Genomic DNA, 13,979 nt, shown 5'->3' with positions numbered 1-13,979 from the left:
ATGTCAATCGTCTATATTCTATGTTACGTCTATGCTAAATTAAAATGCATATCTCGAATGACTTTTTTTCTGCTCTCTATACTCTGGCCTACTAAATTTTAATTTTCTAAAAATTGAACCTCTAATAACTTTCAGTTTCCCATCCCTGACGTATAGAATAATCATTACGCTTTAATAACATATTTAATACATACTATACGTACATACTATGATGTCTAAACAATTATTGTAAGTTATCGTATTCTTTGAAATCGAACGCGGATACAAATAAACGCTAAACAAATTAAAAACAATATTTTAAATATCTATTTTATGAAATAATTAATCACTATATACGTACATATACGTATGTAGGTACTTAAATATGGATTGAATAATATTCAAACGTGTATAATTGTTTATATTTTATGTAAAACTTCATAAACCGATAAACTTAGTGTATTCACACGTGTACATCGTTAAACAAATTAATTATTAATGGAAGCATATTATTATTATTATTATTATTATTATTATTATGTATATACATTTAAACGAGTATTACAATTGAAATATAATATTGTACAATATCACGAATTTCTGTTGATTTAGGTACTTATTTTAATAAAGAGCAATAATTGTACCTCAAAAGTAATTAATAATTTATTTTATTTCATTAAAAATGTAACTTGAATAAATTCGTCGGGTCGGTAAATGGTAAATATTAATAAATAAATCAGTTTGTATACAGAATGATTAAACGGTTCATAAAAAAGTATCTACTATAGAATATTTTAATATTATAAATACTGTTGCACTTACACTCTTAGTTTTAGACTTATTGTCATATTTGTATTACAGTCGGCATATATTTAAGAATATAATATATTGTATTATACATAGTTCGTTTTTCATAGTGTAAAATGGTATTAGGTTAATTTTATATTAATTTATGATGAGAAATCAATAACAATATTATAATTTTAATGGACGAGATTAAATATGTGTAAGAAATGTTAATATACAATATTATGAATATACATAGTATATATTTATTTATTTATTATGTATTTATAAACATACAGCCATGTTTTAATTTATAAAATTATTAATACTGTATATAATATAGGTACTTATTGTTATCTATTTTATAGGCGTCAGTAAAACCGATTACATTTCATGGCATAGATATAAAAAAGTGTTCTGTTTTTGAATGTATAAGCAACCGGACATTAGCGTAACAGACGCTGTGCGAATGATGAATAATTGATTACAGTGAATAGTAATTACACGATTACAATTTATTATTGAAATAGAATAATTCGAATAAATTATTGAAATAGTGGACTAGTGGAGTGTTTGTTTAATAATAATTAGCATTCGATTATATATTATAAAAAAAAAAAAAAAAGAGAGAGAGACAGACAGACAGACAGACAGACAGACTCACTTTTACTGTATAGTATGTTTGGTGTGTAACTATAATAGTTCGGTAGGTAACTGTGATGAATGTGTTGAATTTAAATTCCCATTACGCAAACGACCATCCAAGTGATGGAGATGGTTAGGTCGGAATCTATATATCTAAGGATAAAAAGGTTATTTATTTTATATTATTTACAGTACTATGAATTTCTTATTTCGAATACATTTTTGACAAAAACATAGCTAGTGTAGGTACTTATGATTTAGTTTATAAAATCAATACTGACATATATAGTAGAATAATATGAATAATAGGCTTGTGGTTAGTTTTAGCTTAAACTAATTAATCTGATTACTTTACAAATTTAATTGTGTACTAAATCAGTATAATGTTAAAAATTATTATAATTTAAAATCAAAAATCATGTTTTTTTCAATGTTTTACAATTAATACATTTCTTTTTAATTTAAAAAAAAATAACTAAAACTGTTAAAGGAAACATACGATTATTTTTTATTTAAAAATACACATATCCAAATTTAGTTAATACATTTTTAGTTATTAGTTAACTTTATAAAAAGAAAAATCATGAACCTATATGTATTTTCAATATATTTTGTTATCTGCCATGGAAAAATGTATACAGAACCGAACCTTGTATTAAATTTAGATGTTTTTTAAGTATAAAAAAATTGAAAATTTTAGTTTTTTTAATTTTACGTTTTTTATTTACAATTTGAATTTTAAACTTTTAAAATATAAAATTGTAAACTTTTAGCATATTAATAATGAAATACATTTTAATAATTATTTATCATTCGACTGTACGTAATATTTTACCTAAAAATCAACCACGAAAATACAAATAGAAGCTTATTCAAAAGTTATTTAAATACAATTTACTATTAGACAATTAATATCAATTAATACCACGTTCATTAAGGCGAGCAACAATCTTATATGATGGGTATTGTTACCATTCTAACATGCGTGTAAGTGTAACAAATAACAATAAAAAAAAAACCAGCTTACAAATAAATATTAATATCCAATTAAATACTAATTTTATTACGAATATACTTATTAAAATTATTATAAAATTAATATTTTTAAGTGTATCTTGTATCTTTTTCGTTTTTTAAAAATTGAATGATATAAAATAAAAGTCACGTAAGTTGTAGATAGTAACTTTAAAAATGCGAAAAATCATATTTATGTATCAAGTATTTTATTTATCAAAAGAAAAAAAAGAAAATTATTTGGGGTGGATATATGATACCTAATGTTTTCGTTTAATTGTATTGCAATTGTTTTATATGTAAATATTTAAATAATTTGTGACCTATACGTTTTATCTTCTTCGATAAAATACGATATATAGTAAATATTGATATCGTTTTTATCAAATTTTAAAACACATACATTTAATGTGTTATTATTATAACCTTTTTATCACAGTATAAAAAAATAACATGCTTTATGTAAACATTAATACTTTAAATGTTTTTGAAGTACCTATTAAGTAAGAAGGTTAAGTCCAAAAATAAACAAAATATAAACATCACACTTTTTATTGTGTTACTTGATGCATACATAATATATAAAACAAACATGTCATCAGTTAGAAAATAATGTGTTCGGATTCGGAATGTCCATTCCTGGAAATATCATTGCTCATATACCTTGTCGACATTTTTCGATGTCATACATTTACGGATACAATATATGATTTATCATTAATTTATTTTATATGAACTTTTCGTTTTACTTATGTTGACGTAGGACAATAAATTAACATTTATATTGACTTGTATTGGGATGTATACAATATAAATAGTAATTTGAAACTTTGGCACGCGATAATAATATATTAAGTGATAGTACGTACTTGCCTAATATAATAAATTTAAAATTACTATGAAAACTACGATGGCAGTCTTACACAATTTAGTTTTTAACTTGTATCCGTATACATCATATTTACTTAAAACAATTAAATCGGATTATTATAACACACGTGATATTATATAGGACTACACAAAGACAAGTTAAAAGGGTCAAAACGTTAATTTTGAAAAATTATTCTATTTTATTTCAAACAATACTTATTACTTAATGTTGTAAGTTGTTTAGTATAAATTGATAAAGTTGATATTTTAGAATACATTAGAATAAACAAGTTTTTAATTGTTTTTTATTAATAACATCGAAAAGTTGTTTGATTAAAAGTTTCATTATTTTATTAACAAAAACAAAAATAAAAAGTCAAATTAATGCATTTTGGTATAGTGTAAGTATATAATGTACAATAACCTTATTTATTATTATGATATATGTACATAAACATTTAGGTATACTTATAAGTTAAAATATACGGTTTACGAATCGGGGGTACCCTGTATACTATATCGTGTGCATATATGTATACATATAAATTTAATTTTCTAACAAACATTGATATTGTTCTATGAGAGTAGAACTGTATATACGGTTACGATTATATGCCCATATAGCAATAATTAAATATTCTACACCATTGCCTCTGGATGCATTTGAAAAATATTAAACGTATTTACCTATAATACTAACTTATTATTTTTATTTGCTGTTTGTGTAACTCAATACACGTTACAATATGTACATCATGTAATTTGTAAAAATATATTTTTATATAACGTAACTAAATAACATCACTAAAAATATTTAAGTTCAAAAACTAATTTTGATGGTATGACAATATTGTTAGTGATAATATTAGATCAGTGGGGACTCGGGGCACATTAACAGGATGGCGAGTGAACCTCCTACACGTTTGTGAACTCGAAACATTTCGTCGTATTTACAAACCTGGAAATAAAAACAGTTTAATTAAAAGTTACTTATCCGTTATACCCCCGTCAGTTGCCAGTACTTGCGCATTTCTTGTACTATAATATTATATGCATCGTAGGTATAATGATTATAGTAGATTGTAGGCAGTAGGTAGGAAATCTAATAGATATATGTAGTTGGTAATAAAGAGTTTTTGTTTTTATTATTTCAATAAATAATATTTACGCATAATGCGTGGATCATAACTAATATTAATCGGTATAATATTATAGCTAATGGTTAAATATTATTGCATCAAAGACAATCATATTGTACTGGTGGCCAAAATCCCGAAAAGTCTCTCGTGGTTCTCTCAAAAAGGTCGTTGTTGTATAATAATTGTCTCCTCAGAAATTCAGCAGAATAAGAATCAATAAAATTACGGTTGGTGCCTTGACATTTTTTATACCCCATTTGGCCGTATTTCATATTCATTCAACGGCTTTGGATTAACCAAATTGTATTAATCGTAAATATTTGTGTATAATTTGTGTACCGGTTTATATTATGGTAATATTATATATAATATTCACTCCAGTAGCCAATAATAAATAATAATTCAGTAATATTGTATAAAAAATTACTATATCATTTAATTGAATTACGAATGCATAAAATGTTATGTTATCAGTTTATAAAAATAATAAATTTAAAAAATAATAATACCATTAGTTAGTTACCAACAATAATTTTGAAAATCAAATTGCATTATATGTAGTAGGTATTATAATGTTGCACAAGTTTTACGTATTTCTCCCTATTGGTGATATTTGAACACGATAATTGTCATATATTAGTCTTTCCATAATGATATTTACACTAAACCCAGTCTTTTAATGAGAATATATAGGTTACTTTTTTATGTTACTCACAGTGTACAGTTTTTTGGTCACAACAGAACTAGTTTTTAAAATAATTAATAATTACCACTGCCACGAAATCGGGTCAACATTATAATGCATATGAAAACTATTTTTCAACATGAAAATTCCTGAATTCTGTGAACATCAGTTGCAAACAAAAAATACAATTTTAAAAATTTTAATAATTAACTGCAACTGTTTAGAGAACATAAAACAGATACAATTAAAATGTAAAAGATTTGACCTCGTGTACCTAAACCTTTTTCGTCAACTTGTCACTTTATAGTGACAAATTTAAATTAGTTTTCAGAATCAATTTCGCTAAACTATATAAAATTGGTATGTTGAAAATTAGTTTTTTTTGTCAAGTCCGAAACGTGTATGAATGTCTATCCCGGTGGGTTTTTAATGTATCTAACACGCACTAATATTATATTTTTCACATTAAAGTATCGTGTGATGCGTATATAACAGGGGTATCCATACTTTTTTACTGTAGCCAGAATCTGAGATGTGTTTTGGAATTACTTACCAAAATTGTTTAGCAATGGGTAGAAATTTAATGAGATTAAAAATGAAGAAAATTCGTTAAATCATTTATCTATTTCATTTTCATTTTACAAAGGAAAAACTAATTTTTATGATTTTGTCGTAATAAATCAAAACTTAGAATTAATGATAAAAAAAAAATAAAAGCATCAGTAAGACTTATAATTCCATTTAAAAACATTGGCAAATTCTACTCTAATATCGTATGTCATATGATTTTTACAAATTTGGCATCATCTAACGTCATACTAACATCATACTAACATTATGTTGTATGATTTAATCAAATTTATATAATATTTACAATTAATATTAAAATTTTGAAACCAACTTTTTGACAGTGGTATTTTTACTTATCATTCTTAAAATTTGTTCAGATATAACTGAAAACGGTAGATCTTGTGTAGAATACATATTATATATTATTTACCTATCTTTTATCTATATGTCCTTAAAAAAGAGCAGGTATACTAAATTAACGGAGGGGACACCATATTTTTAGAACTCTGATACCTACTAACAGAAAAACACTACATTGTTGTGTTTATTTTTAACATATTAATAAAATTATCGAATCAAGGTGTAAAGTGTATGATTGTGATTTTGTAGTATATATACATTATAATAAAATAGTTTATAAACCGTATTTAACTGCGAATGAAATGAAATTGCGTAATTCAATTACTATAATATGCATATACTGGCTACCCTCTTTATGTGTGTATGTTTATTCAATAAATCTATAACCAGTCCTCATATTATTATAATAGTATAATGTCTATGAATAAATATAACAATCACTAGGGATGCACTGTATGTAGCAAACATTATTAAATTGTATGTATTTGTTTCGAACATTAATGTTTATAATTAATAACTATGTTTAATGGTTAGAAGGGGAGGAGTTGAATATTCTCCAAAGGGTATTATTTTCATAATGGCACGAGGCAATGACTACTTCGTATCGGACATATTTTGTATGCTATGAATATACATCATTTGTATAGATATAATTTAACTTTTCGATTTTCTAATTTAGATAGTTATGCAAGTGGTTTATGTTTGTAGGTTCTTATCGTTTTTAAGTAAACTAAAAGCGGTGATGATAATAATTTATAATAGCTTAAAGCATACGCGCGGTTGGCAGTGGTTTGGATGCGCTACCTAAAACAGCCTGACCCGATCAGAAACATTATCATAGAAATTTGAACTGATCCGATGAGGACCAAAACATATTATAGTATCATATACACAGCTTGGTTTAACTGTAACTAAATTTAGATAATATAACTCCCAGCCTAACCCATAATATTATAATATGTTTAAGTGCTCGAAAGAACTCACTAAAACCTTATAAAAACTGTATCTGACCCAATGATCTAACCCGAGACATATTAAATACAATCCGATTTAACCCAACTCGTAACTAAATTTAACTGGCAAAATACGACCAAACTTGATAGCAAGTAAAGTTACGAAGTATAAACTGACCTGAAGCGTCAGCGGAATATTACGGAAAAATATATTTTACATTAAGTGGAAGCTTTACCTACATGCATAAATTGTCTCCGTTCTAGAACGTACAACAGCAAATTCGCGGTCACCGACATTGATTTTATCTTGCCAAGTTAAATATTACTGTTTATAAATGCTCATAACACATTTAAAATGCGCTTAAAAATCAAAATATTATGGAAAATTATGTAAAAATTAAAGATAATATTTTTGTTTAGAATATAAATAAATTTATTTAGATTTTTTTATTAATTTGATAGATTGGTTTACTCTTATATTGAAACTAACGACATACGATTGATTTGGGTAAATGTAAATACATTATGCCGTAAAATTCTACGTTTTTAGATAACACATATTTATATAATACCTAAATTGACATTTTAATATAATATAGATTTAATATTTTTAGAATGAAGATGCCGGCCAAATTGTAATTATAGATCTTTATATAATTATTATATTTATCTTTTTAAATAGGTTTAAATGATATTTAGAAAATAATTTCACAACTTGATGTATTTTTCAATTACAATAATCACCACACTTACTCTTTAAGGCCAGTTTACTGAAGCCAAACTGTAGGTTCCTTATTATTTTTACATAATTATAAAAAAAAAAAAAAAAAAAAAAAATGTAATTAAGATATTTTTAAATAATTGATTTTTATTTTTATTTTTACGTATCAAACCGAACCAATTTGATCCGATAACTTAAAATTGTCAACCTTAATTTAGTCTGGTTAATATCGGGTCGGTTCAGGCTAATCAGAACTACATAGGACTCTCGACAAAGCATATACATTTTTTGGTTATTTTTTTATTAGTATTTTAGTTCAAGCCCTCCTCCCCATAAAATACAACAAAATCGTGAACTTATTGGAGAAAAAAAATAATATAAAATACAGAACAATAATAAAAATATAAATAATAAAGTTATAAGACAAAATGTTAAGAGAATAATTAGAATGATATAAACATGAATGCTCGATAGAAAGTAAATAAATTAAAATTCCTAAGTAGATTTAATTTGCCGTGAGCTTCAAATGGATAAAGTAGCACTGTATTAGTAGTTAGAACTTAGAAGAAGTAAACAGAATGTAAAATGGGAAAGTAGATTTGGTCGCGACGTGACAGAACTCTGAAATTAATTTAAGATAACAATGTGGGCGAATCAATGAAGCCATTTATAAGTTTAGTGAGGAATGTAAGATTGGCAGTTCTTCTCCTGTTAGCTAAGGTTTATTATATGTAGAGAATGTTGAGGAAGAGTGAAGGTATTTGGGGGTAAGGTATATAACTGGCCTATAAGAAACAAGGTATAAATATCTACATTTTATTCGTTCAACAATGATTGGCTTGACAGCAATAAAATAACCCCCATTGAACAGTAAAGTGTGAATTATATGAGTAGAAGAGAGGAGTTTTCGGGGAAAATTTCAGTTAAATTCGTAAGCGATTAATTGGATAAACACTGATGTTTTAAAGGCTTTGCATTAAATGTTTACAATATATGCTCTAGGAAATTATGTCAAAGAGAGTAGAAAACCTGCAAGATCTAAACAGAACTTCCAGCAAAAGCTATAGTATATTATGGATGATGTAATTTGCGGCCAACGGAAATTAAATTCGGGAAAATGTCATTAATTTGCATTTATCTATATTGAAATAGATAACTAAGCACTCAATTCAACTAAAAAGTCTATTAAGGTAGGATTAGAAGATCTAAGCAAGAAGACATTTGTATCATCAGCAAATATAAGAAGATTAGCATGTAGTCAGATTGTATTACTTCGATTTACAAAGGGGGAAATAGAGGGGGGGAAATAAGCTTCTTGTGGTAGGCACATCAGAAGACGGAGTTACAATATTTAAGTTATAACCATTAACCATGTAATTTTACCCATTGATGACGATTAACTATAAATAAGAAAAAAAACAATGAAAAAATAAATACTTCAAAGCTAAACTTAGTTGTAAATAAGAAAGTACATGATGTGTTTAACACGATCGATAGCTTTTGAGTAATTGGTTTAGATTATATGTACTTATGACTTAATGAGTGTTGATAAAAATCATTTATGACCTAAACATAAGAAATAAAATATACACGTAGTCATAAATCTACCCAAACAGAAACGATGTTGCTCGTCAATGAGTACTTATGATTATGTAGAAAGACTAATGGGACGTTAAATTAATGTTTCAAATAGGTAGCAATGTGAGAAATATTCGCGATTAGGTGATGGTTTATAACTTTAGAGGTGTTAAAGGATTTAAGTAATGGTGGTAGTAAATTTTAACTTAATAATATATCATTTTAACACGAATTAGCGATTAACATATATAATTATACTTAATACAAATTATTATTTTCTTTTCGGTATTTTATATTTTATCTCAAAATATTTAAGGTTGACGAACGATAAAACATTGTATTATTATGAAAAACAAAATAATAATGTATTAAAAAATCAATAATAACTAATTAATAATTAATGTATAAACTATTAAGTAAACTTTTTGATACTTGAAAAATCTCAACTTTGAACATGTCATTAATCAAAATAAAAAATGGTTAAAAAAAAGTGGTAGAAAAAACATTTAAACGATACATTAAAAACCGGGTCAATTGATTGAACGAAAATCCTAATTTTTTTTATCACATCCATAAAAACAAATTAAACGAAATTCTATTTATAAAATATCTTAATTTTATTAAATTGTGAATGTTGTGATAGAAATGTTAATTGGCATAATATAAAAACCTAAATACATATTATAGAAGTACATTTATTTATTAATTTAAACTGTATTTTTGCTTTTTTTTATCTACCAATTGCACGGCTATAATGTAGTATTAAGAATTTTAATTCTAAACAATAAACGGGACTGGAACTCGACAAAACTGCACCCGTAAGCAGTAATAACTAGGTTTTTATTATTTAATTAAAGCAACTTAATCTAACTAATGAGCTGCATTCAAAGAAATTTGAAATGGAATAGGGCAAATGTAGGTAATATGTTTATAATCTTGTATATATAGCTACGTAGGTGGGTACTGCAGTTCGACTACCTACCTATTTTACGTTTAATCTAATAATACGTAAACTAGTCAGAGCATAAAGCAATAGGAAGGTATATCTCTTAACACCCCACCCGGTAAGATCGCTGTAATAATCAGCAGTAGTGCATATTATATTTTCCTATCTCAGTAATTATCCAGCCACTTTGTTGGCAAACTTCGAAAGGTCACGTACGTGGTTTTCCATTATTAGAGCCTTATAGTTTTGGTACATAAGATTATTTTTTCTCTCAAATTTTCAATTGAGATATGAAGTAAAGTAAACTAAAAAAAAAAAATATTAATATATAATATTATATTAAATTATATTTTTTTACTTTAAATTTTATATCTATCTATATATATATAATATTATACGTACGTCTTTATCGGTTGTTGATACTTCAGATTAACTAATAAAACAATTCTAGCCTATATAGATATATATGTACATTTGCTCATTTTGTTTGTTTAAATTAAAATCACGGATAAAAGGGATTAAAATGATTTTCTGCGATCTCCAAATTGAATTCCACGAGATTAAACAAATCGGTAAAGGATATATTTATTTAGTTCTTAAAAATACAAAATACTTTCGTAACCATTTAGGTAATAGACAATACGTCATTTATTTAAATAATTATATCAACGTTTTTGAAATGTTTTTCAAAAAGTAATTTTTTTAAATACTTACATAAAGTTAATGGTGCATGCATCCAGGAAAACAACATCATACATTATATTATATGAATGGCAAGTATTGTACAATATGGCTAATAGAGTATTTTAACCATGTACCTCGCAAATTGCATTAATTTGATATATTTTATAGTGAAATATTCACTGGCGCATGGTGAGTGTTGTTGCAATAATATTTAGGTTCATATTGTGTACGCTTATCATTATCGGTAGACTTGTTTTCAGACGAGAGGAGAGCTCGAAAGATTGTATATACAGTCTCATCTACATAAGTCATTGAAAACTGCATGACTCGGATTGTGCTTTAAACAGATTTTTTTTTTTGTGTTGTTGAAATTTCACGGTCTTAAAAACTTTCTTATGCTCAGTTTATGCCAATCGATTCGTATTCAGCGTACCATTTTTTCCACAGTAATATTTGATATTCTCGAAAAACTCAAATTACGATTTTAATCACGCGAATGTTTAAAATTTGGAAAACTACACCAACCCAGTGGTAATCCACTATTCCCCGCGCGGAATCTTCTTTGAATGAGATGATTTATCATTGCTTTCAATTTCATAATAACAATATTACAATGTCTTACTTCTATGTGAACGAAGCGAGACGAGTTCCCAGAAATGCCTATTCTTTGTATTCGGTTCGCTTTTTATGTATATTCTTCTTGGACAATTTAGTTTGGTGATAATTTTTACGTGTTGCATTATTCGACCGTCGACCTTTTTATACAGTATGACACCTTGGACATTAAAAATATGCATTCATGTAAAAAATAGTATACAATTCATACTGTAATATTTATAGTTACGAAATAAATAAACAATAATAATAATACTTCATTGGAGTTGAGATTAAAAATAAACAGGCGTATTCCAAAACGAAACTCGTATGTGAGTATTTTTCACACAATATATTAAGCAGTCAATACACGCCAAACATGGTCACTATAGATTGGATACTATTTAAAAATGCCATGGGTAGTATAATTGTAACTTTATGTTTACAAATTGTATTTAATTTTTAAGAATTTCAAGACGAATATACACGTGTGTGCACGTATATGCGTTTAATAAAACTGTCGTGACAGTATAGTTGAACGATTACGTAGTAATTAAGGAAAATTAGTTCAACGATTTTTTCGGATAATCAGACTGTAGTGATAGAAGTAGACAAGCAGAGATAGTCGGAGAACGCTGGTCGAGTGTCGATGGCAGCAGTCGGGGACTATAAAGGAGATCTAGTCTTGCAGTGAAGAATAGTTTAGATAGCGTTAAGTCAAGTTAAGTATTAATAAATTATTAACATAATATGTTTAGTCGAATTAGTATGTAAGGTAACCCATATCCAGTGGCTGAGCGTCTATACAACGTCGAGGTCCATATTCTAAACCTCGTATAAACTAATTTTATACCTACCACGAATGGCAATACCATATCCAGCATATGATAATATGATAATATATACATAACATATCATATTATATCTTAATAACTTGGAAGTCATACGTAATAATGTTTTACATTCACTGTTATCAGTAAATATACAAAACAATTGCGCTTGTAACTGGTATAGTTTTAACGCCAATAATATAAATATGTATGATACAATAACATAAACGACAATTCGATGTAGGTATGTAATACTCGATCGAAAACAAATTTCAAACTTATTTTCTTTGGTCGTCTATAAAAACCTATATCTTTTTATATTTTTATAAAAATTAAAATACCTACCACTACCATTAAAATTTTATTTATATATAGGTACTTATAAAATATTTACTAGTTCTAAAATTACTAATAATTATTTACTGTTTTGGAATGGTTTATATTCGAGTATAATAAAACATTTATTTTTGAATATGATTAAAATTGACTCTTAAATTAAATTGAATTATTCAAAAATAAAAAATCTATTATTAAGAATTAAGTTAAATTTTATAGGTTTTGATATTTGTAGATTTCTTGTTATATTTTGAATTTAGATGTCAAAAAGTTAAATTAATACAATCTTTTTCCTTATTTAAGGCGGTTTAAACTGAACTTATTATTATAAAACATTGTTTATAAATTACAACAATTTAATTAACATAATAAATACTTTAAAATTATAAAACGTATTAAGGTATCATAACTATTACAAACTACAAAGGGAAACGTATATATTAGATAAATTATTTAACCTTGTTTATAAGTTATAAGTTATAAGCAAATAAATTATTCAACTAAATAAAATGATACACATTTTGTCTCTATTATTTATTATTCATAATCAAAATGAATAAATTCATTAAAAATTATAATCTTTTTACTTTTTTTTTTACTACCTACATTAAAACTGAGCTAGACCATGCGTCTCGTTCAAAAAGGATTATCCCAGGATAAGGCCTTATTTAGTTTTTCTATTCCATTTCACCCACAAACTTCAAAAGGGATTTATCTTGTCTGGTTTTTATTCGTGAATTTGCTTGCATTAAAATGGTCAACAATAAATGAGATTTTAATTTTAATTGAAAATTATTTTATATTATACTATTATAAAAAAAAAGTTTGTTCACATTTTATCTATTGTAAATATTATATATATATTTTTTTTATAATTTACATTTTATTCACATTTATAAGATCATATTTTAATGAAAGAAGTAGGACTATAGATAATCAAGACTCACTATTTTGGAGTTCAAATATCAATAATATTATAAATATGAAAAAAAAATAATTTAATTTTTATAAATGTGTTGAGCAAATTTAACGATACAAAAAAATCAAATTTTCCTTTAAAACGCCATAATGTTATTGTAACTTTAATGTATATACCTATACAGTATACATAACTACATATTCCAAAATAATAGTTTTATTTTAAAAATCTCCGAATTATTCAATTTATTTTTATATATTCTAGAATGCCATTGTTTTTTAAAATATGTAGATTTCTAAACGTTTTTAGATACAGAATTAAATATCTTTTTTGTTTTTTTCTGATTAAATATAAATAATAAAATGCTCTG

General features: G+C 25.6%; 1 protein-coding gene across 3 annotated transcripts in view; it reads left to right on the top strand.

The window, feature by feature from the left end:
* Positions 1-13,979, top strand: part of LOC132924598 (uncharacterized) — an 84,857-nt gene that overhangs the window by 16,948 nt on the left and 53,930 nt on the right. The window lies entirely within an intron of this gene.

This window comes from Rhopalosiphum padi, chromosome 3 (assembly GCF_020882245.1).
Source record: "Rhopalosiphum padi isolate XX-2018 chromosome 3, ASM2088224v1, whole genome shotgun sequence".
Classification (NCBI taxonomy): Eukaryota; Metazoa; Arthropoda; class Insecta; order Hemiptera; family Aphididae; genus Rhopalosiphum; species Rhopalosiphum padi.
The sequence above is the reverse complement of the archived record's forward strand: the minus strand, read 5'-3'. Positions and strand labels throughout refer to the sequence as shown.